Source organism: Mercenaria mercenaria, chromosome 13 (assembly GCF_021730395.1).
Source record: "Mercenaria mercenaria strain notata chromosome 13, MADL_Memer_1, whole genome shotgun sequence".
NCBI lineage: Eukaryota > Metazoa > Mollusca > Bivalvia > Venerida > Veneridae > Mercenaria > Mercenaria mercenaria.
In genome coordinates this window covers 76,808,420-76,832,628 of record NC_069373.1, presented here as the reverse complement: position 1 = coordinate 76,832,628, position 24,209 = coordinate 76,808,420, and the positions used below count along the sequence as shown (strand labels likewise).

At 35.0% G+C, this 24,209-nt stretch overlaps 1 protein-coding gene across 1 annotated transcript in view; it reads right to left on the bottom strand.

Annotated features, from left to right (window-relative positions):
• LOC123529197 (plexin-A1-like) overlaps positions 1 to 24,209 on the bottom strand; it is a 175,504-nt gene that overhangs the window by 132,302 nt on the left and 18,993 nt on the right. Inside the window, exon 2 of the mRNA XM_053520997.1 lies at positions 7,027 to 7,123. The gene's annotated coding sequence lies outside the window, so the exon portion shown is untranslated. The remainder of the gene's footprint in view (positions 1 to 7,026; positions 7,124 to 24,209) is intronic.

Sequence of the window (24,209 nt, the reverse complement as noted above, 5' to 3'; positions counted from 1 at the left end):
AGTTTCATTAAGATTAGGCCAAAATTGTGACCTCTAGAGTGTTAACAAGCTTTTCCTTTGATTTGACCTGGTGACCTAGTTTTTGATCCCAGATGACCCAATATCAAACTCGTTCAAGATTTTATTGAGGGTAACATTCTGACCAAGTTTCATTAAGATTGGGCCAAAATTGTGACCTCTAGAGTGTTAACAGTGAAATTGTTGTTGACGGACGACTGACAGACGACGAAGGAAGACAATCACAAAAGCTCACATTTAGATAAAAACAGTCCATCTGACTTTCAATTTTCAGGCAAAATATATCTAATACTAGAGGTGCTTTTGAGAAAAGTGCATGTCTCCCACAACTGCCTAATCATCTGAATAGTTATGTATCTGAGTCAACCATGCACCAATACATGATTTTCGGTAGTTCAAGGGCTGTATTCTGAAGTGCCTTGACTGATTTGGCTAGTTATCGAACTTGGCTGAGGACTTTTAGGCAAACACATTTTGTTCAAGTTTGGTGAAGATCGAATGAGAAATGTTCAACTTAGAGTGCGGACAAGTGTGTACAGAGCGATTTTTCGGTAATTCAAGGGCCATAATTCTAAAGTGCCTGGGCCGATTTGGTTAGTTATCGAAATTAGCTGAGGACTTATTGGTAAACACATTTTGTTTAAGTTGAGTGAAGATTGGATGAGGACTGTTCAACTTAGAGCACCGACAAGATTTTTGACAGACACACACACGGACACACACGCAGACAGCAGTAAATCAATATATCTCCCACACCACTCTGTGGTGGGAGACATAATTAAAGTGCATTTTTTAAAAAACTTTTATGCAGTCAAATTAGTGACGCTCATTATGAATCTCTGAGGTGATATTCTTTGACCTTCATCTTTTCTTCTTCTGTAGACGACAGATGACAGACTCTAGTGTATCCCACTGCGGACATGAGACTACTACAAAATATCTGGCTTGTCATCTAAACATAAATGTTGGTAGCAATGCAGAGTTAGCAATAGGTTTGAGCAGGGGAAAAAACTTCTGTTATACCACCATAGCACAATGTTTCACATTCTGTAGAAAACCCCACCTCCCCCATTTTCTTCTTTTGGCTCTTTAACAATCTTAGAAAGACTTCATTACTCTTTGAAAACTCCTTTCCTTAAATAAAGATAATGATGTCTACACAAGTAGTTTGAATAAGTTGTCCTTGTTAAAAATTCCTCGTTATTTCTAGAAAATATTCAATCTTTCCGTCCCAGGTGGTCTAGGTGCTCGTTCCTGGATGTCTAGGTACTCATCCCAGGTTGTCTAGATGCTCGTTCCTGGATGTCTAGGTGCTCGTCCCAGGTTGTCTAGGTGCTTGGACTAGACATCAATTTAATTTAGTTCTACAGCAATTCATTGATACTTGTGTCACAGTTGCTTTAGAATAATTATTTCACAGAACACTGGGCCTGCATGCATTCATCAATGTTTAAATCTGACACTTCAGAATGGGAAGTATAGTAATTATTTAAAAGTTATCATAATTATGTAATATCCATACTAATGAAATTTTACAGTGCTTAAGCTACAGAATGAATATTCATTATGTTGCATTACTCTCTTTTGACAGAGCACAAAGAAAATTTAACATTTCTATATATAAACCTTGTCTTTTAAACAGTGATGGATATGGGTACCTGTGTGTGAAGACATAACAACCATCTAATGTAATCACAACAGGTCAAGGAAGAATAAGTTACTGGACAAGATCGCTGACAAAAACTGACAAAATTCCAGAATCAACACAACAGATTTATATAGGCAAAATCTAAGATATTAAAAAAACTGAATTTTACTTCTTTTTGTTGAAGTCAATCTGTTTAAATGTATGATATATCATTTTCTTGTTTCAAAGTCTGCTTTACATGACTTCATAAGAGAATATGGATATAATGGTCTAATTTTGCTCATGGGTAAAACTGTACATGGCGTCTTTGTATCTATCCTATAAGGCCGCAGCTACTGCAAATACTGCAGCACAAGTCTGACTCATGCTAAGGCACTTTATTTTCATCTATATACTTCAATACAGTTGCAATGATCCATATTCATTAATTGTTACATTCCTTAAGGAGTCTGTGTTAAGAAATAACAAGCACATTATCTGTTAGAGAGAATGTTACTTCCTACATACTGTTAAAAGTCTATATGTGCAGATATTTTACACCCTGGAGAATATTTCTCTATTTAAAAAATGATTAATAATGTGACATTAATCAGGAAATATGTCATACATAGGAAGATACAGAGGTTGAAAATTCTTAAGATATTTTTGTTGATGCATGACATCATAAATCATACAGATATCACATGTCATACACATGTCTCATAGAAACAGGAATAGAACTTGATAACTGATCAATCACAAGCAAGCAAGTGTTTAATTCATGTCATCTGGACATTGAGATGGCACAAAGGACATAGCTAAGTACAAGCAAACATCAACTGTCAAATCCATTCCACCCAGACACTGGTAAAACACAAATGCCAATAGCCAATCACAAGCAAACATCAACTGTCAAATCCATGCCATCCAGACACTGGTAAAGCACAAATGACAATAGTCAATCACAAGCAAACATCAACTGTCAAATCCATGCCACCCAGACACTGGTAAAGCACAAATGACAATAGTCAATCACAAGCAAACATCAACTGTCAAATCCATGACACCCAGACACTGGTAAAGCACAAATGACAATAGCCAATCACAAGCAAACATCAACTGTCAAATCCATGCCACCCAGACACTGGTAAAGCACAAATGACAATAGCCAATCACAAGCAAACATCAACTGTCAAATCAATGCTACCCAGACACTGGTAAAGCACAAATGACAATAGCCAGTCACAAGCAAACATCAGCTGTCAAATCCATGCCACCCAGACACTGGTAAAGCACAAATGACAACAGCCAATCACAAGCAAGCATCAGATATTAAATCCATGCCACCCAGACACTGGTAAAGCACTTATGACAATAGCCAATCACAAGCAAACATCAACTGTCAAGTTCATGCCACCCAGACACTGGTAAAGCACAAATGACAATAGCCAATCACAAGCAAACATCAACTGTCAAATCCATGCCACCCAGACACTGGTAAAGCACAAATGACAATAGCCAATCACAAGCAAGCATCAAATATTAAATCCATGCCACCCAGACACTGGTAAAGCACAAATGACAATAGCCAATCACAAGCAAACATCAACTGTCAAATCCATGCCACCCAGACACTGGTAAAGCACCCAGACACTGGTAAAGCACAAATAACAATAGCCAATCAAAAGCAAACATCAACTGTCAAATCCATGCCACCCAGACACTGGTAAAGCACAAATGACAATAGCCAATCACAAGCAAACATCAACTGTCAAATCCATGCCACCCAGACACTGGTAAAGCACAAATGACAATAGCCAATCACAAGCAAACATCAACTGTCAAATCCATGCCACCCAGACACTGGTAAAGCACAAATGACAATAGCTAATCACAAGCAAGCATCAAATATTAAATCCATGCCACCCAGACACTAGTAAAGCACAAATGACAATAGCCAATCACAAGCAAACATCAACTGTCAAATCAATGACACCCAGACACTGGTAAAGCACAAATGACAATAGTCAATCACAAGCAAACATCAGCTGTCAAATCCATGCCACCCAGACACTGGTAAAGTACAAATGACAATAGCCAATCACAAGCAAACATCAAATATTAAATCCATATCACTCAGACATTGAAAAAGCACAAATGACAATAGCTTAGGTCAAATGCAAGCCTCCAATTTCTTTTACACAAAATCCTACGGCAGTGACACAAGACATGGCAGAAGTGTCTAACTCCTTTGTGGAGTAAAAAGTCTATTCAAATCTCAGTTTCCTGTAATTCTGAATTCTAGTTTCTGGTGTAATTCCGACTGTTTAAGACATTCTGATTGATCAAAATGGTAATACTACAATAGTAGCAAGAGAAACTGAAATATATTCAGCCTAAAGTAGAAGCTTAATTCGCAGAAATTAATTCAAACCTTTTTGTTTCTTTAAACACAGAGCAAACTGAGAGCATGTATAACACCTTTAGATTTTTTCAATGCCTAATTAATAAATGGATGTAACTGTTTTCCTCATTATTTCTATGGTCAATTTGGTTATATTTCACTTTAAGTGAGTTCTGTGTAACCTAGGAAACAGCAGCACAGCTTATGTCTTACTCAGAAAACAACCTGTCTGGAACATGGAGATCATGAGTTGTCTGTTACAACAACAATTTTATACCGATCAAAGGATTTGAGGATTGAAGTCTGATAAGTAAAGGATTAATATGCAATATTGTTTTCAAACAAATGTCGTATTATTTAAAATTACTTTTGACCAGTCTTGGCAAGGACAAACTGTTGTATTCAATCAGACATCTTTCTCAAGTAATTGTGCATTTGATGGTATGTAAAACTATTCTGATGTTCTCCGGGGAAAATATCCTCACTGCTCAAAGCAAAGTCTCCACACTGCTTCAGCAAACGCTGCCTCCTCACTCCTCCAAGCAAAGTCTCCACATTGCTTCAGCAAACGCTGCCTCCTCACTCCTCCAAGCAAAGTCTCCACATTGCTTCAGCAAACGCTGCCTCCTCACTCCTCCAAGCAAAGTCTCCACATTGCTTCAGCAAACGCTGCCTCCTCACTCCTCCAAGCAAAGTCTCCACATTGCTTCAGCAAACGCTGCCTCCTCACTCCTCCAAGCAAAGTCTCCACATTGCTTCAGCAAACGCTGCCTCCTCACTGCTCCAAGCAAAGTCTCCACATTGCTTCAGCAAACGCTGCCTCCTCACTGCTCCAAGCAAAGTCTCCACATTGCTTCAGCAAATGCTGCCTCCTCACTGCTCCAAGCAAAGTCTCCACATTGCTTCAGCAAATGCTGCCTCCTCACTGCTCCAAGCAAAGTCTCCACATTGCTTCAGCAAATGCTGCCTCCTCACTGCTCCAAGCAAAGTCTCCACATTGCTTCAGCAAATGCTGCCTCCTCACTGCTCCAAGCAAAGTCTCCATTGTTCAGCAATTGCTCTCACTGTCCCAGCAAAGTCACATTGCTTCAGCAAATGCTGCCTCCTCACTGCTCAAAGCAAAGTCTCCACATTGCTTCAGCAAACGCTGCCTCCTCACTGCTGCTGGGATCAATTTATCTAAATACACTTTTTTTTACTTTGTTCTCCGAAATGTAGCCTTGTTGCATTTATCTGAGTGAATATAATTTTGTGACTCATAAAGAGAATCGTTCTATAACTAAATTATAACTGCAAAAACAGCATTAGCAAAAGGACGATATTAATGCATTAAGGTTCGTTTTCAATCACACACATGACTCAATCATATTTCTGGAAGAGTTAACCTGTCATAAGGCATCTTCAGAATAAGCAATATCGAAAATGATCAGTAAATTCCATCTCAAATACCACAAAAAAATGTTTCATAAATATTCAATTATCCCAGTATCTATATCCCCGATTTACATATTTTACTGGAAGTGCTCTGAGAAATCATTCCATTTCTATGTAGGTATCAGTATAAAAAATTGCGTCACATCAAAACCAGATGCTTACATTTTCGGAGCTCAATTATTTACCAAACGTGATTAAAAAAACTGATTTATAAATAATAATCCTCAATGTTATACCAGTTTTACAAGCAATTTTTATGCAATCTGACATAGGATAATCATCCATGGACCAGAAATTCCAAGTAAATCAATGGATCTTCTTCATGCAGCAAAAAAACCCACAATAGAATGTTGTTCCATTCTAGAAGAATGTTGAAATAAAACATAAGATGAAATGAAAATATTAACTGTACATTGTGATGTAATACCAAGCTCTTCTGTACTGATGAAAGATCCTCATAAAAAATACAATGCAGCATTCAAAGAGCTACTAGAAACAGTCTATTTGGTTACACTCTAACTTTTGCCGGAATACCCAATGCTAATATCCAAGCATGATGACCTAGTCCACCATTCAATAAATCTAATGCTACCTTGTACATAGTTGGGATAATTTGAAGGAAATTCAGTGTAAAAATTGTTATGGCATGTGAGTCATTGTGGCGATGTTTACGTGAAACAAATAGGTCAGAAAGCACAGAACACAAGTTTCAAGTGTTTATGCCAACACCGGAAACCCTTAAATCCCGAGTATAATCACTCATGCTGTAAATGACATCATAATGAACTGCGTTTATTTTATGTAGCAGATTCATGTATTTACTTAATTTTTTATGTAAAAACAGAATAAAAGTAAGGTACTTTGTTGCTTGTAGCATATTTCTTGATTCAAAGTAAGTTATTATACTAGAAATATGTAACAATAATAAGATAATAAGACTCCACCTGAACTCTATGCTGGGGGCCTCAGTGGCCAAGTGGTTGAGGTTGCTGACTTCAAATCACTTGCTCCTCACCAATATGGGTTCGAGCCTCACCGGGGTGAATTCTTCATGTGAGGAAGCCATCCAGCTGGCTTATGGCAGGTCGGTTGTTCTACCCAAGTGCCTGCCCATGATGAAATAATGCACGGAGGGGCACCTGCAGTCTTCATCCACCATCAAAGCTGGAAAGTCGCCATATGACCTAAACTGTGTCGGTGCAACGTTAAACCCAACAACAACAAAAAATTAAATAAAGTCTTATGTTGTTGTGGACCTCTGTGAAGTCATGACGTAATTTCTGCTTAGAATTTAACATTTTCCAAGTTTGTAAATAAACAGAGCAGCTGCTGTAAAGGATGTCTTTTATTTCATTCATGTATACGACATTATATGCAAGAAAAAGAATCTATCACTGGAAAAGAAGAAATGGCAGCTCCCTGATAACTTCTCTGGCAGTAATTCAGCAGAGCCTTGTTACCAACAAAACAGTGCTTCAAAATGGATACTCTCATCTCTACCTACAACAAGTGAAAGATCTTCTTCAACCCCTAACAAACATACCTTAGGTTTGTTACTTTCTCCAAGGATGAAGATTTCCTCCAAAGTCAACAACTCTTGATAACCTCTCAAACTTCAGTTGTCTGATCTAAATTACCACCTGAAAATAAACAAATGTCTTCATTATTCTCCTAACTACTCCATTCCGTCTTAATATTCCTGTAATTTCTACTGTAGACAAAACATCATAATAAATTCCTTTAAATTCATGTCATGCCCAGTGTTATACAGGGATAGGATTAACAGATCATTTTCTACTGATCTATTCTTCCCAAGATGATGGGAACACAATATCACTTGATACTCATTTCAGGGAAAAATGATAAATGTCACTGGTTTCTCAATATACTCATTACATAGAACCCCTGAGGGACATTGCCACATAATAGACAGTCCACAGTTATTGCAGACTACCCCTCAAAAACATGCTAGGTTTTTCATTTGCGATTGAGAAACCTAATGTGATTTATTGTTGATGATTCTGTTCAAATTGTCACTTAATTGTCAAGTGTAGCTATATTTGCAAAGTTAATGATGTTATAATATTCCGATTGCAATTGAAAGGTGAGCACCATACTAGTTTTAAGTAATTGATTATGAAAAATCTGACAATTTGGTAAATGTATATTTTGTCTCATAAACCTTTCATCTTCACACTACCAGGATTTCACAAAAAATTACAGAAATATTAGAACTCATGAGATTTGCCTGAGTTAGCCAAAGAAATTGTAGAACACTTGAGATGTACCTGAATTAGCTGATGAAATTGTAGAACACTTGAGATGTACCTGAATTAGCCAATGACATTGTAAGAATACTTGAGATGTACCTGAATTAGCTGATGAAATTGTAGAACACTTGAGATGTACCCGAATTAGCCAATGACATTGTAAGAATACTTGAGATTTGCAAGAAAGCTGTTGATTGTAGAATACTTGAGGTTTGCCTGAATTAGCCAATGAAATTGTAGATTATACCTGAGATTTGTTGTACCTTACATATTTCAGTTATAACAGTTTCATGTTCCACCATGACTGGTAATTCTACAGCTCACTAGGACTGAACTGCTTTGATATAATTTGTCTTCTGTCCAATGCTTTTTTTGGGCCCTTAAAAGAGTCTTGTTGTACTGCCTTTTTACACAGGCATTGAGAAAGTTTGTGTATTGTTTGTTAGATTCTTTTTATAATTATTTATACAAGCATTACTGTATTTCATATATCATGCCTTTCGTTATGGTTGTTAACACAGTCTTGTAGCTTTGGAATATGGCTGAGGTTTATGCACAATTAACCAGTTTAAACTCCACACAGGTGTTTTTACCATTGATTCCTTCAAGGCAACACCCAACTGTGTTCATTTGTTAAGTGCATTAACATTTTAAAATTAAATCAAATTAAAATTTTGCAAACTGCCATACATATTTCAGCAGTAACAGCCTCCAGTGCATTGCATATTTCAGCAGTAAATAGTTTCAACTGCTTTATATATTGCTACAGCAATTGTCACAAGTGCATCACTCATTTCAGCAGTAACAGTAGTAGCCTCAAATACATCACAGTTTCAACACACTTAGGGAAAGTCTAACCAAGTGCATTACATATTTCTAATGTAGCAGCCTCAAATGCTTTTTGTCTTTTACAAAGTGTAACAAAAATATAAAATTTAAATAAATATTTTGGCATCCTGTTTTAATTCACACTGACACAAAATTAGGTCATTTCACAACTTTCAAGCTTCTGATAGTTGAGTAAGGCCCAATTTCTCCTTCTTTGCATTATGTCAAGCCAAGGTTGGCTCTGGCTTTCTGTAAGCCAGTTGGATGGCTCTATTAACCTGTAAAATCCTCAAGTTCATTATCTGTTCCATCATTTACAAGTTTGAGTGCATTGCATATTTCACCACAGACAGGCTGCAATTTAGCAATAGACACTCAAGTGAGCTCTGTGTCCTAAGTTCAGACACTGAAACAGAATACTTAAAGTAATTGGATCAAAGCAAAAGTGACTGAAAGTATTGGTCAGTTTATACTTCTGTCTTATGTAATAGACTTGATGGTAATTACTGTGTTTTTGTGAGGAACTGGCCATTGACTAAGGGCACTTTTATGTCAATTTCAGAGGAATTCCTACTTTATCTGTCTGGCTGTATTTACAATATATGTCTCTGTTTTGATAGCCCAAGGCAAACCCATTGTATTACTGTCTGCCTGCTTTCTGTCTTGTCCAGTTCAAACAGTTTACTAACAGATAGAAATGTCTTGAATGTATTAATGATATGAGCTTGAACATTGAACACTGTTCCAACTGCCCTCTGTCAATTGTTTAAAATTATTTTAAAAGAGGTGTGGAATGATACAAATACTTAACTAACACTATACACATTTCTTTTAAATTTAGTATTTCCAATTATTGATTTCTTCCTTGTGTAAGTCTATTTAATGTCTGACATTACTTCCTCATGTCAGGCATGGCATATAATTTTTGTTTGATAATTTTACCTCAATAGAAATTCAAATTAAAATTTTTAAAAACTTGTAACTGCTTTAACAAGTATATAACAACCATGTTGACATGTTTAATTCACCTCGCCTGGTATTACAGGTGTTCTATCAATCAACAACAGACAGTTACTGTCCTACTGACCATACAGTTTTGGATAATACATAGTAGGTACTCTGAATGTAAATCTTCTTTTTCATACATATGAATTATATTATAATAATATATTAAACTGTAATGAAGGAAAAAGTAATTCCCCTACATATACTTTAAAAGTTCTCAATACAAGAGATCACAGAGTGATCTTGGCGCCCACCAATGTGCCATTTTTGAGTGTTCCAAATTTCAAGACTTACTGACTAGCTCAAGGTCAAATTTCATTTCCGTACACAACACTTTGCATGTGGTCCAAATTTGAAAGCTGTAGCTTGAGAAATGTGAAAGTAGGTCACTAGATCAATTTCAAGGACGAAATGTGAAAGTAGGTCACTAGGTCAAAATCAAGGTCAGATTACACTTCAGAACACAAATTTATGCATGTGGTCCAAATTTAAAGCCTGTACCTTCAAAAATGTGGAAGTAGGTCACTAGGTCAATGACAAGGTCAAAGTTTGTTTCGGTACACAATCCTATGCATGTGGTCTAAATTTGAAGCCTGTAGCTACAGAAATGTGAAAGTAGGTCACTAGGTCAATCTTAAGGTCAAAGTTCATTTTGGTACACAAAACTATGCATGTGGTCCAAATTTGAAGGCTGTAGCTCGAGAAATGTTAAAGTAGGTCACTAGGTCAAAATCAAGGTCAAATTTTATTTCAGAACACAGAACTATGCATGTGTTCAAAATTTGAAGCCTGTACCTTCAAAAATGTGAAAGTAGGTCACTAGGTCAATATAAAGGTCAAAGTTTGTTTCGGTAAACAAAACTATGCATGTGGTCCAAATTTGAAGGCTGTAGCTTGAGAAATGTGAAAGTAGGTCAGTAGGTCAAAATCAAGGTCAAATTCCAATTCGGAACACAAAACTATGCATGTGGTCCAAATTTGAAGCCTGTGCCTTCAAAAATGAGAAAGTAGGTCACTAGGTCAAAGTCAAGGTCAAAGTTTTTTTCAGTGCACAAAACTATGCAAGTGGTCCAAATTTGAAGGCTGTAGCTACAGAAATGTGAAAGTAGGTCACTAGGTCAAAATCAAGGTCAACTCATGTCAAGGTTCATCTTGCCACTCAAAACCATACATGTGGTCCAAATTTGAATGTTGTAGGTTATTGACAAGATTTTAAAATCTTTTCCCTATAAAAGTCTATATGAACCATGTGACCCCCCGGGGCGGAGCCATATTTGACCCTGGGGGGATAATTTGAACAATCTTAGTAGAAGACCACTAGATGATGTCATATACAAAATATCAAAGCCCTAGGCCCTGTGGTTTTGAACAAGAGGTTTTTCAAAGTTTTTCCCTATATAAATCTATATAAACCATGTGACCCCCGGGGCGGGGCCATATTAGACCCCAAGGAAATATTTTGAATCATCTTGGTAGAGGACCACTAGATGATGCTTCATAACAAATATCAAAGCCCTAGGCTCTGTGGTTTTGGACAAGAAGATTTTCAAAGTTTTTCCCTATATAAATCTATGTAAATTATAGAAATAAACAAAGGGCCATAACTTACTAAGAAATTGTTGAACCAGTCTGATTTTCAGGGGGACACAAGTAGGGTACCAATACATCATTCTGACAAAGTTTGGTCAAAATCCCCCAGGTAGTTTCTGAGGAGATGCGATAACGAGAAATTGTTAACGGACGGAAGGATGGACGGACGGACGGACGGAAGGACGACGGACCACAGACGCAGAGTGATTTGAATAGCCCACCATCTGATGATGGTGGGCTAAAAAGCATAATAATTTACATATATATTTATCTCAGATTTCCATTTTTAAAAACCAATTTCCATGAAAGTAATCTTTAGATAATAATCACGAATTTTGAATAATTAACCATAATTTTGGAATGAAGAGAATTGTTCCAAGACTTCAACATCACCGCAGTGCCACCTTAATTGACCTTATCCATACAAAGTGTTGTATTTTCCAAGTATGCATAATTACTGTCTATATTGTTTCTCTGAGGTTTTGTTGAGAATGGAAGAAAGCATGCAAAACACAAGAGTGCATAATGGGGAAATAGAATGATGGAATTAAAACCGAAGTGCAGTAAGTGCTTTAATCTCCTGCAGGAATGCCAACATACAATGTTACAGTTATGTTATATTCCAGAATATTGGACCCTTGTACCTCATTATGCTGTGTGCAGACATTTTTATTTTATCTTGCAGTAACTCAACACTGGTTTCTGGCATTCTAGGCAGTAGTTTGTTACTTGCTTCTTCAGGTCAGACACTGCTATTGTTATTTTCCACTGGATGCATTCAGCCAGATACTTGTAAAATATTCCAAATTTTACAGAAAACATTGTATTGCTTGATTTTGACACAAATTCTATGACTGCAAACATTTCAGCATATGTCTCATTTACTCTTGTGGGATTCCTACACTTTTTTTCAACCAATCCAAAGCCGTGTTTCAATTCCAATGGACATAAACTGGTTTCTAGCATTTTAGGCAGTGATTCAAGCTATTTCACTCCTCACTCGTTTCTGGCATTCTATGCAGTAGTTTGTTAATTGGCTCTTAATACAGGTGTGATACTTGCTTCTGAATGGTAAATTTAAAGTGATTTCTTTGTTCCTGTGAAATGAATTTGACATGAAATACTGGCTTGTGATTGGTCAACTTGTAGTGATATTTATGTCTAAGTGACATGTAATATCAGCTTCTGGCTGGTCAATTTAAAGTGATATCTGTGTGAAATAGATTTGACAAGCAGTACTTGTCTCTTACTGGTCAATTTAAAGTGATATGTATGTGAAATAGATTTGACAAGTAGTACTTGTCTCTTATTGGTCAATTTAAAGTAAATGTGTCATTGTGAAATGGATTTGGCAGGAAGTACTTGCTTCAAGTTGGTCATTATCAGGTGGTGTTATATATCTTTTCTTTTGTTAGGTTTAATGTCACATATCGACACAGTTACAGTCACATGGTGACTTTACAGCTTTTGATGGTAGTGGATGACCCTAGGTGCCCCTGTGAACATTGTGCCATCAGCTGGATGGCTTCCACACAGTGAAGAATTCAACACCCTAAGTGAAGCTTGAACCCACATATCAGTGAAGGGCAGTGCATGGTATTAAATGGATTAGACAGGTAATACTTGAATTTGACTCTGAGTTAGTTATCAAATGTTATCTCTGTCTGTGTGAAATGGAATTGACAGATGGTACCCACTTCTGATTGGTGAATTATAAGGTGATTTATTTGTCACGGTGACATGTACTTGACATGTTACAGCTGCTTCTAATGCAATGTGTTTACTTACAAATATCCTGCCTCCTTGTCAGACAAGAAATAATTTCAAATTTCCTATCATAATAGCATAATACATCAACCTTTAAATGGAGAATAATACAGCTTTGGGGAGTAAAGTATGTGCACACTGCATTGATACAGTATTTGGGAAGACGCATTCTCAGCTCTAACATATAACTTGTATGTTATATTCTAACACAAACTCCTTTAATAAACACAGCTCAGCAATATTTTTCCAAGTGAAATCTAGATGAACTAAAATGTTAAAAACCCCAATAGCTGTTGTCTAGGACAAAGTGCAGAAACATCTACCTTTGGTCACAAACTACCACAATCCTTTATCATGCCGGGCAAACAAGACTTTTATAATCATTAAATTAATAGGACCAACACTCAGTTTTTTTTATAAACTGGGACTATATTTGTAATAGTGACGGAATTTTGTCATTAGAGAGATTTGTCGGGTTTTTTTTGCCATTTTGTCCAATTATACTTTATTATGGCTGTTGGTGAGTCAAAACTGTATTCTACGTAATAAACATTTCATAGCAAATGTGACACAAGTATCAAGAAGAGTGTCTTTAGAACCAAATTAAATTAACATCTTGTCCAAGCACCCAGACGGTCAGAGATGGAATGACAGAACGATTTCTCAGAAATTAACAGGGACAACCTACTCAAATTACATGTGCAGACATCATTATCTACAATTCAGGAAAGGAGAAATAGAACTTTCAAAGAACAATGAAGTTGTCTTGAGCTATTAGGAATGACAAGAAGTTCCATAAAATAATAACAAAATGCAAATAAGTAGCATGGTTCTTGACCTCTTGATTCACTTAACGATGATAAACAAGGCTTACAAAGTTTCAAAATGGACGAAACAAAAACTTTTACTATCCCAATGACAAGGATCATGAGACAACAATACCTCTTAGATGTCCTTTTAATAATAAGAGTCATTAAAAATCAATGTGTAAAGAATATAGCCTCACAAATTTAGCAGAAAAGCCTTTACAGGTCAAGAAGGACAGATTTTCTTTTACTAAGAGTGGACCATAACTGTCACCTAATCCAGACTGTTTTAAAACAGAAGCAAGCATTGACTGTCAAATAGGTGAACACTTTGGTTGCATGTTTCAGCCAGACAGTTAATGAACTGTCCATGTCACTACACGACTTGGTAGACTGATTATTTTGGACTTGAAACCAGCCATTAAACTGTCTTGTCTGCCTGGACGTGATTGGTCTGGACATCTTTAGTTGATTAGATAATGATTTTCTTTAAATGACTTCCAGTTTGTCTATGACATTTCAATAACAAAAGGATATGGAATTGGAGGGGATATGTATATAATTCTAATAGGAACAATATCTTATAATAAATGAGAACTTCGCATTGATTTCGTCCTATCTAATTTGGTATTAGCTACATTTAATATTTACTGGAGAACTTAGAAAAAATTTATCTTTTGCAGTTCACTCAGGGATGTTTTAGAAAAAGATGCTAGCAGAAAGTTATCATTGTGAGATTGTGTGTGTGGAAACACTGGAGGACTAAGTGGTCCATAACAGGTTATTGATGCATCTTCCCAATTGCTGTAATATATCACAGTCAGTTTAGCAGGTAAGTGGTAAGTGTTGTAATATATCACAGTGAGTTCAGCTGGTAATTATTAAGTGGTAAGTATTGTAATATATCATAGTTTGTCAGTTTAGTCAGAACGAGGTGGCTCAATGTCTTTCCAAGCATTTTAATATATACCACTGTGACTTTAGTTCTGATAAGTTAGGACAAAGAAAATGGTGAAAATCTTAATGACAAAGTTGTTAATTCAAGTCAATTCAATGCCATGAAAGGTATTGTAAATGGAACTGTTTGGGGGAAAAGGCAGGAGAATAGCTCATTTGCAAATGGTGGTCTTTGCAGGTATATCTAGAGCTCTTTTGCAAAATCAATGTTCTCTGCATGTACATTTTAAGCTCATTGGCAAATGGTGTTCTTTGCTGGTATTTAATTCTGTGCTCTTTTAACAATGTATGTGTTACATCATCAAAAGCATGTCAAGGCATTATGTAGTTTTCTTTCCAATATGTTATTTTCGAAGTTAAAAATTCTGTAATATTTTCATAAAAAAAAACAACAACAGGGAGGTTTATGACAAAAATAGAATAATTACAAAGTAATCAGTTTTTCTGTGATCAATTATTAAAAACTCATATAGTTCACACCTTTCAAAAACACAAACAGCTAGATTGAATAAAACATCATTAACTTTGCAAATACAGAACCGAACAGAACAAAACAGAACAGAATTTTACTAAAGACTTGTACATGGTACATCGTCATGCATAATAAACAACATATTATTATAATACAATGTCACATTATCATGATCTTTTAAACAAATAATAATGATCATTCAACAAATAATAATGTTTAATGACAGAGGATGAACAGTTATTGTCCGTAAGTATTGACCTGGCACTCATTAATCTTCGCCAATATTTTCGGGCGTTTTCATCAATTTACGCAATATTAGTATCCTGAAAGTATCTACATTACTAAAGTAACATGTAATGACACGGTGGCGTAGAGGTAAGGTATCTGACTAGCACGCACGTTACCATGGGTTTGAAATCACTTACTGAATAGGTCTTTTTTTTCAATTTAATGCATTGTAAGGTTATCATTTACATTATTTTATGTGTCATATTTCATGAATTTTGATTGTTTTCTCTTGTAATAATTGTTTTTTACAGGAACGTTGGTGACAGGTAATTTGTCTTTTTATCTAAGATACTATTAAAACAATTTTATTCCATTATTTTACAATGGGAAATATGATTACTCTTTATAAATGAACCATAGATATCATGATACCTTTGATCAAATGAGTGGTAAGTCTTCATATAAAATTTGCGAAAAAAAATATATAGTCAGTCGTAGGACTCGAACCCGCAATCCTGATATTGGCAGGTAAACGCTTTGTCCGCACAGCTACCTGCAGATGCGACAGTATATCACTTTAGAACGATATATGTAATATTTAGTTATACCGCTATTTATATTCGGACACCGAAAATTAATTTACGGAAATACACGGAATATTCATGAGTGCCAGGTCAATACTTACGGACAATAAAATATAACATTCATACTGTATTTATATAATTATATCAACAAATAGGCTTGAAAATGTTGTTAAGTTTGGGACAAAATCTTGAAACAAAAATGTATACTTGTTTCCCCAATCACAAAAGAAAAATGTAGTAAGTTTTTTTAGGGTCGCAGTCTGCAATAACTGTGGAGTGTCTATTATGTGGCAATGTCCCTGGAGAGTTCTGTGTAATGAGTATATTGAGAAACCAGTGACATTTATCATTTTTCACCATAATGAATATTGGGCTATATTGTGTTCTGATCAGCTCAGGAAGAATGGATCAGTTGAAAATGATCTGTTAATCCCATTTCTGTACAGCACCAGGCATGACATGAATTTTAAGGAATTTATTCAATGTCTCATCAACTGTAGAAATTACAGGAACATTTGACTAGACCAGCAAATAATGAAGATGTTGATTATTTTTCAGATGGTAAATTGGACTCGGGAATATAAGTTTGAGAGGTTCTCAAGATTTTTGCTGACTTTGGAGAAGTTCTTCATCATTAGAGGAGGTAACCAACCAAACATAAGTTTGTAATAGAGGAGTGCTAATGGATGATGTTTGTGATGTGACAAATTGCCGACCTAGTCATCACAATCACATGACTGACATCCATGAACAGTCTCAATCAAACCAAGCCTGCAACAGTTTTATTTATGTTGTGTTAATCAATCTGTGGTGTTCAACTGTTTCTATTTTATCAACAATATCCCTTATTTTTCATTTTTCATAATCATTTGACACATACAGTGAAACATTGCTCCTCCAATATTGATGACTGGAGCACCTGGATTCATGTAGTCCCCAGCCATTTTTCTTATATTTTCTTTGGATCGCTATACCTTGATACCTCGTTCAGCACATGTGACTATTTTGTTGAACCCATTGCAACCTCGAGCAATTACGGTTTAAATCCAACTTATTTTGGAATTATGTCACTAAAACTGTCCAATTTATTTAGAACTATAGTTTGTTTTTAATTATTGGATGCAGACCTCATAAAACGAATAATGTATTAAAAAAAAAAGAATTTCTTTGAATTTCTGCTATCAGTAACAGCTTTAATGTATTTTGTGTTTGCAGTTCAGTAAAAACTTTGGAATGATTCAGCAATTATGAACTTTCTTATTGTTTTGTTTAATTTCAGTTTTCCCCTAGAAGTAATGATAATATTGTTCTGTATTATTCTTTCCCTGCATGAAAAAGATCCATTGATTTGCTTGGCAAGGTCTGGTCTATTGATGATTGTCTTATGTCAGACTGCATAAACTTGTACAACATTGGGAATTGTTTCATGTAAATCAATTTTTATCATTTTTGTAAATAATTGAGCTGCCAAAATGTAAGCCCATCAGGTTTTCATCTGGATTTATTATTAAAGGGATGCAATGCTACATTCTTAACTTCTATTTTGTATCATCAACAATACCAAAATTGATGTTTTTTCCTGAGCGCTCGCAGAAAAATATGGAAAACAGCTGGATATAGATATAGGGAATATTGAATATTTATGAAACATTTTTTGTCATATTTGAGATGGGATTTACTGATCGTTTTCGATATTGCTTAAGCTGAAGATGCATTATGACAGGTTTATTCTTCCAGAAATGTGTGTGATTGAAAAACAAACCTTGATGCATTATTATTTTTTTTTTTTGCTGTCATAACCCATCTTTTTTATGAGTCATAAAATAATGTTCCCTTAATATAAATGCAACTAGGGTATCACTGGGCAAAAAGGTATGTAAGAAAATTCAGATAAATATCCTGACAACAGTGAAGAGGCTGGGGTTTTCTTGAAGCAGAATACTTTCCTTGGACTGTTTGGAAAACATCGGAATTGTTACGTAATGCATTAGGTACTCAGAACTTAAATACGAACACTCAGAGGTCCCTGGGCTCTGGCTGAGGTCACTGAGTGTATATACTGTGTTGTCTTTTCATACAAAAATTAGTTACAGTTGAAAGAGCTTTGGATGACTTGCCCATAATACATTCCGTTTGATTCTTTTTCAGGATGTGAGACTACTATAGGAAGATGCTGAAGGTCTGTGGTAAATCATCCCAGATGAAATAATGAATACTGGGGTACTTAGAAATCCTCCTGGACATTTTTGTAATTTGTCAGTATTCTATCTATGCATGTGCTGCTATCTGAAACCCTGTTTTTAGTACTAAACAGAATTTAACTTTCCAGCTAAAACTAATGTCATGTCTATGCACCCAGACAGTTTAGGATGGAATGATTTTTCAGAAAACTTTCCAATTAAATTAAAAAGATGTCTTGTCTGTGTGACCAGACAGTTTGGGATGGAACGATGGAATAATTTTTTTTGAAATAACAAGGGATTTTTCACATGAAAAATTAAGTGTAGACATTATTATTTATATTTTCGGAAAGTAAGTATTCATTAGATACTTGATTGTTTACTTCAAGGGTGAGTCGACATTCAACTCACTCATATTTTCAATGGTGCCATATTGTCTGGAGGGAAAATGTAGGAAATAAATTTTAACAACATACGCAAGAGTAATGTCGTATAAGAATTGTTGTTCCTGTGTGCCATTCGATAAATTGTAAGATAAAAATGTTGGAGATCAGTGTGCCGGATCCTTGGACTGCACTTATGACAGGTCTCTGGATTATTTGGACATGTTATGTGATAATCACCCCCTATTAATGTTTGTTGATCTGAAGACAGGCTTTAGAAGGTCATGTTCAGACTACTATTCCACTAGCCAATCAGAGCCTTGCTTTCAACATTTTGAAAATGAAAGTAGAAGTTAAAAGTCTATACTGAAACAAGTCATCTGATTTGTTAGATTATAAAAATAGACTGATGGGAATAAAAAAATAGCAATACTGGAAATCCAATTATACAGAAAGATGAATTTGAATGGGTTGCCATCAGATGTAACATTTAGGTAGATCAAGTACTTTAGTTAGATTGGGACAATGTCAAATTTTTGAAAACATTAGTTGCATGTTTCAGACAGAAAGTAAATGAACTCTCCAAGCTACTTTAAGACTACATAGACTGTTTCATTTGAACATAGAACTGGCTAGGAATGTCCTGTCTGCTCCGATATGATTGGAAGGGGATGTCTAGAGATGATTAGATACAGTAATGTTTCTCTTCAAATAACTTCCAGTTTGTCAGTGACATTTCAATAATAAAAGGATAATTAATTGGCAGGAATATATATATGGAATCTTCTTATGGAATTCTAATGGAAATAATATTTCACGATGGATGAGGACCTCAAACTGATTACTTTTCTTTTTATCTAATTTAATGTACAGGCTTTTTATTGGAGAATTTAGCAAAGAAAATGTCATTATCTGTATAAACCTTTTGTAGTTCACCTTAGGTTGTTCAAGAAAGAAAATGAATCCATTGACAAGAAAAATCATTTTCAGAAGCATTTTGCTGAATATTATGGAAGAAATGAATTTAATAGCAATGTTGGAACATAAAACTAAATCCTGTCCTTATCCTAGAAATAAACAAGGGAGTGATCAGGAAAATAATGCAGTGCAGCTTCATTATGTGATTGTGTCTGTGGATACACTGGAGGACTTGGTCAATAAAGAAGTTATTGGATCTTTCTGAGTGTTGTAATATATCACAGTTAGTGAGTTTAGAACTGATTAACCAGCAGAGAAAATTTGATGAAAATCTAAACGAAGCAGTCCTTACCGTCTATTTTAGGCAATAAAAAGTGCTGTAAATGGACCTCTTAGAAAACACTATGGGAGAATATTAAGTGTTCTTTGAGGTGAGATTTTGAGCTCCTTTGAGAAAATGGTATTTTAATCTTATGTTTGTATATGCTGTCATTGTTTTTTCTAGGAGATTTGATACAATTTGTAAGGTCTATTTAAAAGAAAAATGAAATGATTGTGTGATATTCATGAAGTAATGGGAGATTTAAGAAACAATAAAATAAAATGATTATGGAATAATCAGTTTTTCTGTAATCAATCATTTGAAACTACTGCAGCTGTTGCCTGTCTAACATCAACTGAAATAATGATGATCACTTTGTTAATATATCATTACAGTTGGAATTTCAAGTGAAAATTTGAACAGAATCATGAACACTATATTATACTAGATTTTGCCAATCACAAATGAAAAAAGCGGTCATCTGTGATAACTGCGGACTGTCTATTATCTGGTGATCCCTCTGGGATTCTACGTAATGAATGTATTGGGAGACCAGTGACATTTATCATTTTTCCGCAGAAACGAATATCAGGTGACATTGTGGTCCAATCGGCACAAAAAAGAATGGATCAGCTGAAAATGATCTGTTAATCCCATTTCTGTACAAAACTAGGCATGATATGAATTTTAAGGAAATTATTTTTGTGTTTCATCATCTGTAGAAATTACAGAAATATTCTGCCGAGAATAAATTATGGTGAGGACGGAATAATACAGATGTTTGTTTTTTTCAGTTCGTCAAGATGACGGGAGGTTCTCCCGATTTGCTGACTTTGGAGAAGATTTTCATCATTAGAGGAGATACAAACTTTAATAATGTAAGTTTGTTTGAGGATGTGTAAGGTATATTGCTGATAATAATGTAATAGAATGTCACAGTGAAGACTCTATATGATATTATAAAGACTTAACAAACCTTCAATTATTTTTATTATTATCCGACTTCAAATTTCTTTTTTTTTGACAACTGTAACTATGTTGCTTTTACATTATTGGATACAGAACACCAGCATGTGATATATTAATAATTTGTTGAATTCTGTGGACATCATATAATCTATACAGTGTATATTTTCATATATGTGTTTCAGCAGAAACTTTGGATCATTCTCTTACAGACAATTCCATTGTCAGTTGGAAGTTTTCTTATCTGTTTCTAGTTAAACTTTCCTCCGGAATGAACCATTTGATAGGTTAGTGCGAGAAGGTAGTAAAGGAGGCACATACAACATGCTGGAATTAACAATAACAAATTGTTATGTTTAAGTTATATTCCAGCAGAAACAATACTGATAAACTAGCTTGACATTTCTAGTCCAAGGATAAAGGGCTTTACAACATGGGGATTATTTTTTGTTTCAATTTTTTTTATCATTTCTGTAAAATATAAGAATTAGGTTTTCATCTCTGCTTGTATGGTGATGCAATGCTTTATTCCTAAATGCCATTTTATATCAATAATTCATTGAAAATGGATTTTTTCTGAGCACTTTCTGGTGTACAGATAAAAGGAGTATGGAATATTTATGAAATACTGTTCCTCTGGAATTTACCGATAGGTTACTATATTGCTTAGGCTGAAGTTATCTAAATATCCTTCCAGAAATATGATTGAGTTGTATGCAGGATAGAAAAAAACCATAATGCATTAATATGGTCTTATTGCTAATGTTACTTTTGCTGTTGTAATTCAGCTATATCACTTTTCTCTTTGTGAGTCATAAAATTATCTTCGCTCATATAAATGCATCAAGGGTATAATTCAGCAAAACAGTTTAGATAAATTGATCCTGACAGCCATGAAGGGCAACCTTTTCCTGAAGCAGCAATCTTGAAGAACATCAGAATTGTTAGATCATGCTTATGAAACATTTTCAGTTTGGTCTTTAAATTATTTTTATATTTTCAAAGCAATTTAGAGTGTAGAATATTACAGGAATTTATTCTAAACCAACCATGCAAAAATATATTTAAATAGATGAAGAACATTAGAATTATTCTAAAACAAGCATGATTGAAAAATATGTTTAAGGAGACTAAAAATGTGACGCTTCTTCAGATCGGTAAATAATTATATCTTTATGTAGGCAACATGGATTTGACATGTGAAGCTGGTTTCTGATTGGTTGATGTGACTATCTTTGTAATACTTGCTTATCTCTTGCCTACTGCCTCGTTGTTTAAACAAGAAATAATTTCAAATTTCCAAGCAGTAATAAAACATGCTTTAAATGGAGTGTTACAGAATCTCCAGGGAACAGAAATATACTGGTTATAATGGCTTAAGTTATATTTAGCAAGAGGCATTAGCACCTTCTACAGAGAATGTGCATGTTATTTATTAGGGAAACTCCATCAGGGAATAGAATGGGATCAGCAGTTTTCTGTAACATTAAAATCTTGTAAAGAATGTCTAGATAAATTAAAGGATTTAATCATAAAGTTGGATTAGCAAGTTGTCTTTTGGGTGAATACTCAGAGCTTTTTGATTGCAAAACAAGTTCCTTTACAGCGATTTTGAGGGTTGAAACACCTGTCATTACTCACAGTAGTTAAAGGTGTTACAACAGTATTGCACCCAACACTTGCAATTTAATTCAATTTGTTTTATCTATTAAAGTGAATACAAGTCAACATCTTGGCTTAGGTCACTCAGCGGGCTAAGCGCATATGTGTTCATACAATTTTGTTCTGCTTTAGCTTCCTTGCCCTTCAAGAGTTACCGGTAGTCATGTAAAAATGCAGGGTATCTGATGAAATGCTGATTATTTATGGTAAATCTTCCTAGGTACATGCTAGTGTTTGAAATAACACAGTCTGTTCGTTTGTTTTTTGTAAAAGCTAGTAAGAGACCTATTTGTTATGCTAATGTTCAATGTAAGGGCCCAATGTCTCAGAAATAACAAAGGATTTTTAACAAGGGCACTCTTCACTAACTCATATTAAATGTGTAGACATAATTATCTATATATCTTACAACAAGTTGTATTCATACGCTTCAAGGGTGTGTTTAATATTCCTATGTTTTAAAGTGGTGCCATACTGTCTGAGTAGGGACATGTTATACATACAAAATGAAAATTTTAATGGTACTTCTAGAAACTAAAGTACTAATTATTAAAAGAGCTTTCTCATGACAGCATGCACATTCTATTTGAAGGCTTATTAATAAAATGGATTTTCTGTCTAAGAAAAAGTATATTACTGTCCAAGTTCAAACATGAGTTATGGGACTTCATAATGTAATCTTGTTCAATTGAACCCAACATCTGTTAGAAGTTTTAACCAAGTATGAGCTAGTAATTTCCATGCAAGACATGAACCTGCATTTTCCAAGTCCAAAGAGGGGCATAAATTTGCTATAAAACAATTCTGAGTTATGGGACATGCATTTTTCACCATGTTCTATCAACCTCCATAACTTTTATGAATTTCAAATTTAATATCTGCATTGACTTTGGTGAGAGCAATTTGTATGCAAAACTTCAACCTAAATTTTCTAAGTCCAATTAAGAATGGGGATAAATTTGTTACAATTTATGTAAGAGTTATTGGACTTGATGCCATAACCTTGTATCATTACCTGAAAGGTGAGTGTGAAGTTCTAACATAGCACCTGCAATGGTTAAAAACACTGTATTGTACTCTGGAAATATCGTAGATACAGGTACACAACTAGTCATACCAACTGAGCATGTACAACAAGTTTTAACTGAATATCAAGTTTTGACGACAATATTGGACTTCATAAAAAACTTTAACCAATGAGGAAACCACTGCCAGGGCGAGTCCAACAGCCCTCCTTTTTCTTCAAATAGTTGAGCTAAAATTTTTAATTTGGTTTGCCCTCTGTGGCTTATTAACTGGATAATTTAGTAACAAACATAAGTGGAGTATGTCATTACAAGTGGTCTAGAATATGTTATTTAGACTTTACAGTGAACCATTTCTGTCACCTTGTCTGGATTACTTAAATTTGGACCTTGAGCAAGCTATGATTGTCATAAGAGTGCAAACATTGGTGGCATGTTTTTGGTGGCACGTTTTTTTTCAGACAAAATATGAACTCTTTCAGCCACTACCAGACTTCAAGTATTGATTATTTTGGACTTGAAACTGGCTAGAATCTGTCAAAGGGATGCAAACATTAGTTGCATGTTTTTGCCAGATGTCCCAGCCACTACCAGCCTGCAAGTTTTAATTATTATTGTACTTGGAACTGACTATTACTGTGAAATAGATGCCTGTTTTTGCCAGATGTCCCAGCCACTACCAGACTGCAAGTTTTAAATATTTTGGACTTGGAACTGACTATTATTGTCAAATAGATGCAAACACTGGTGGCATTTTTTTTGC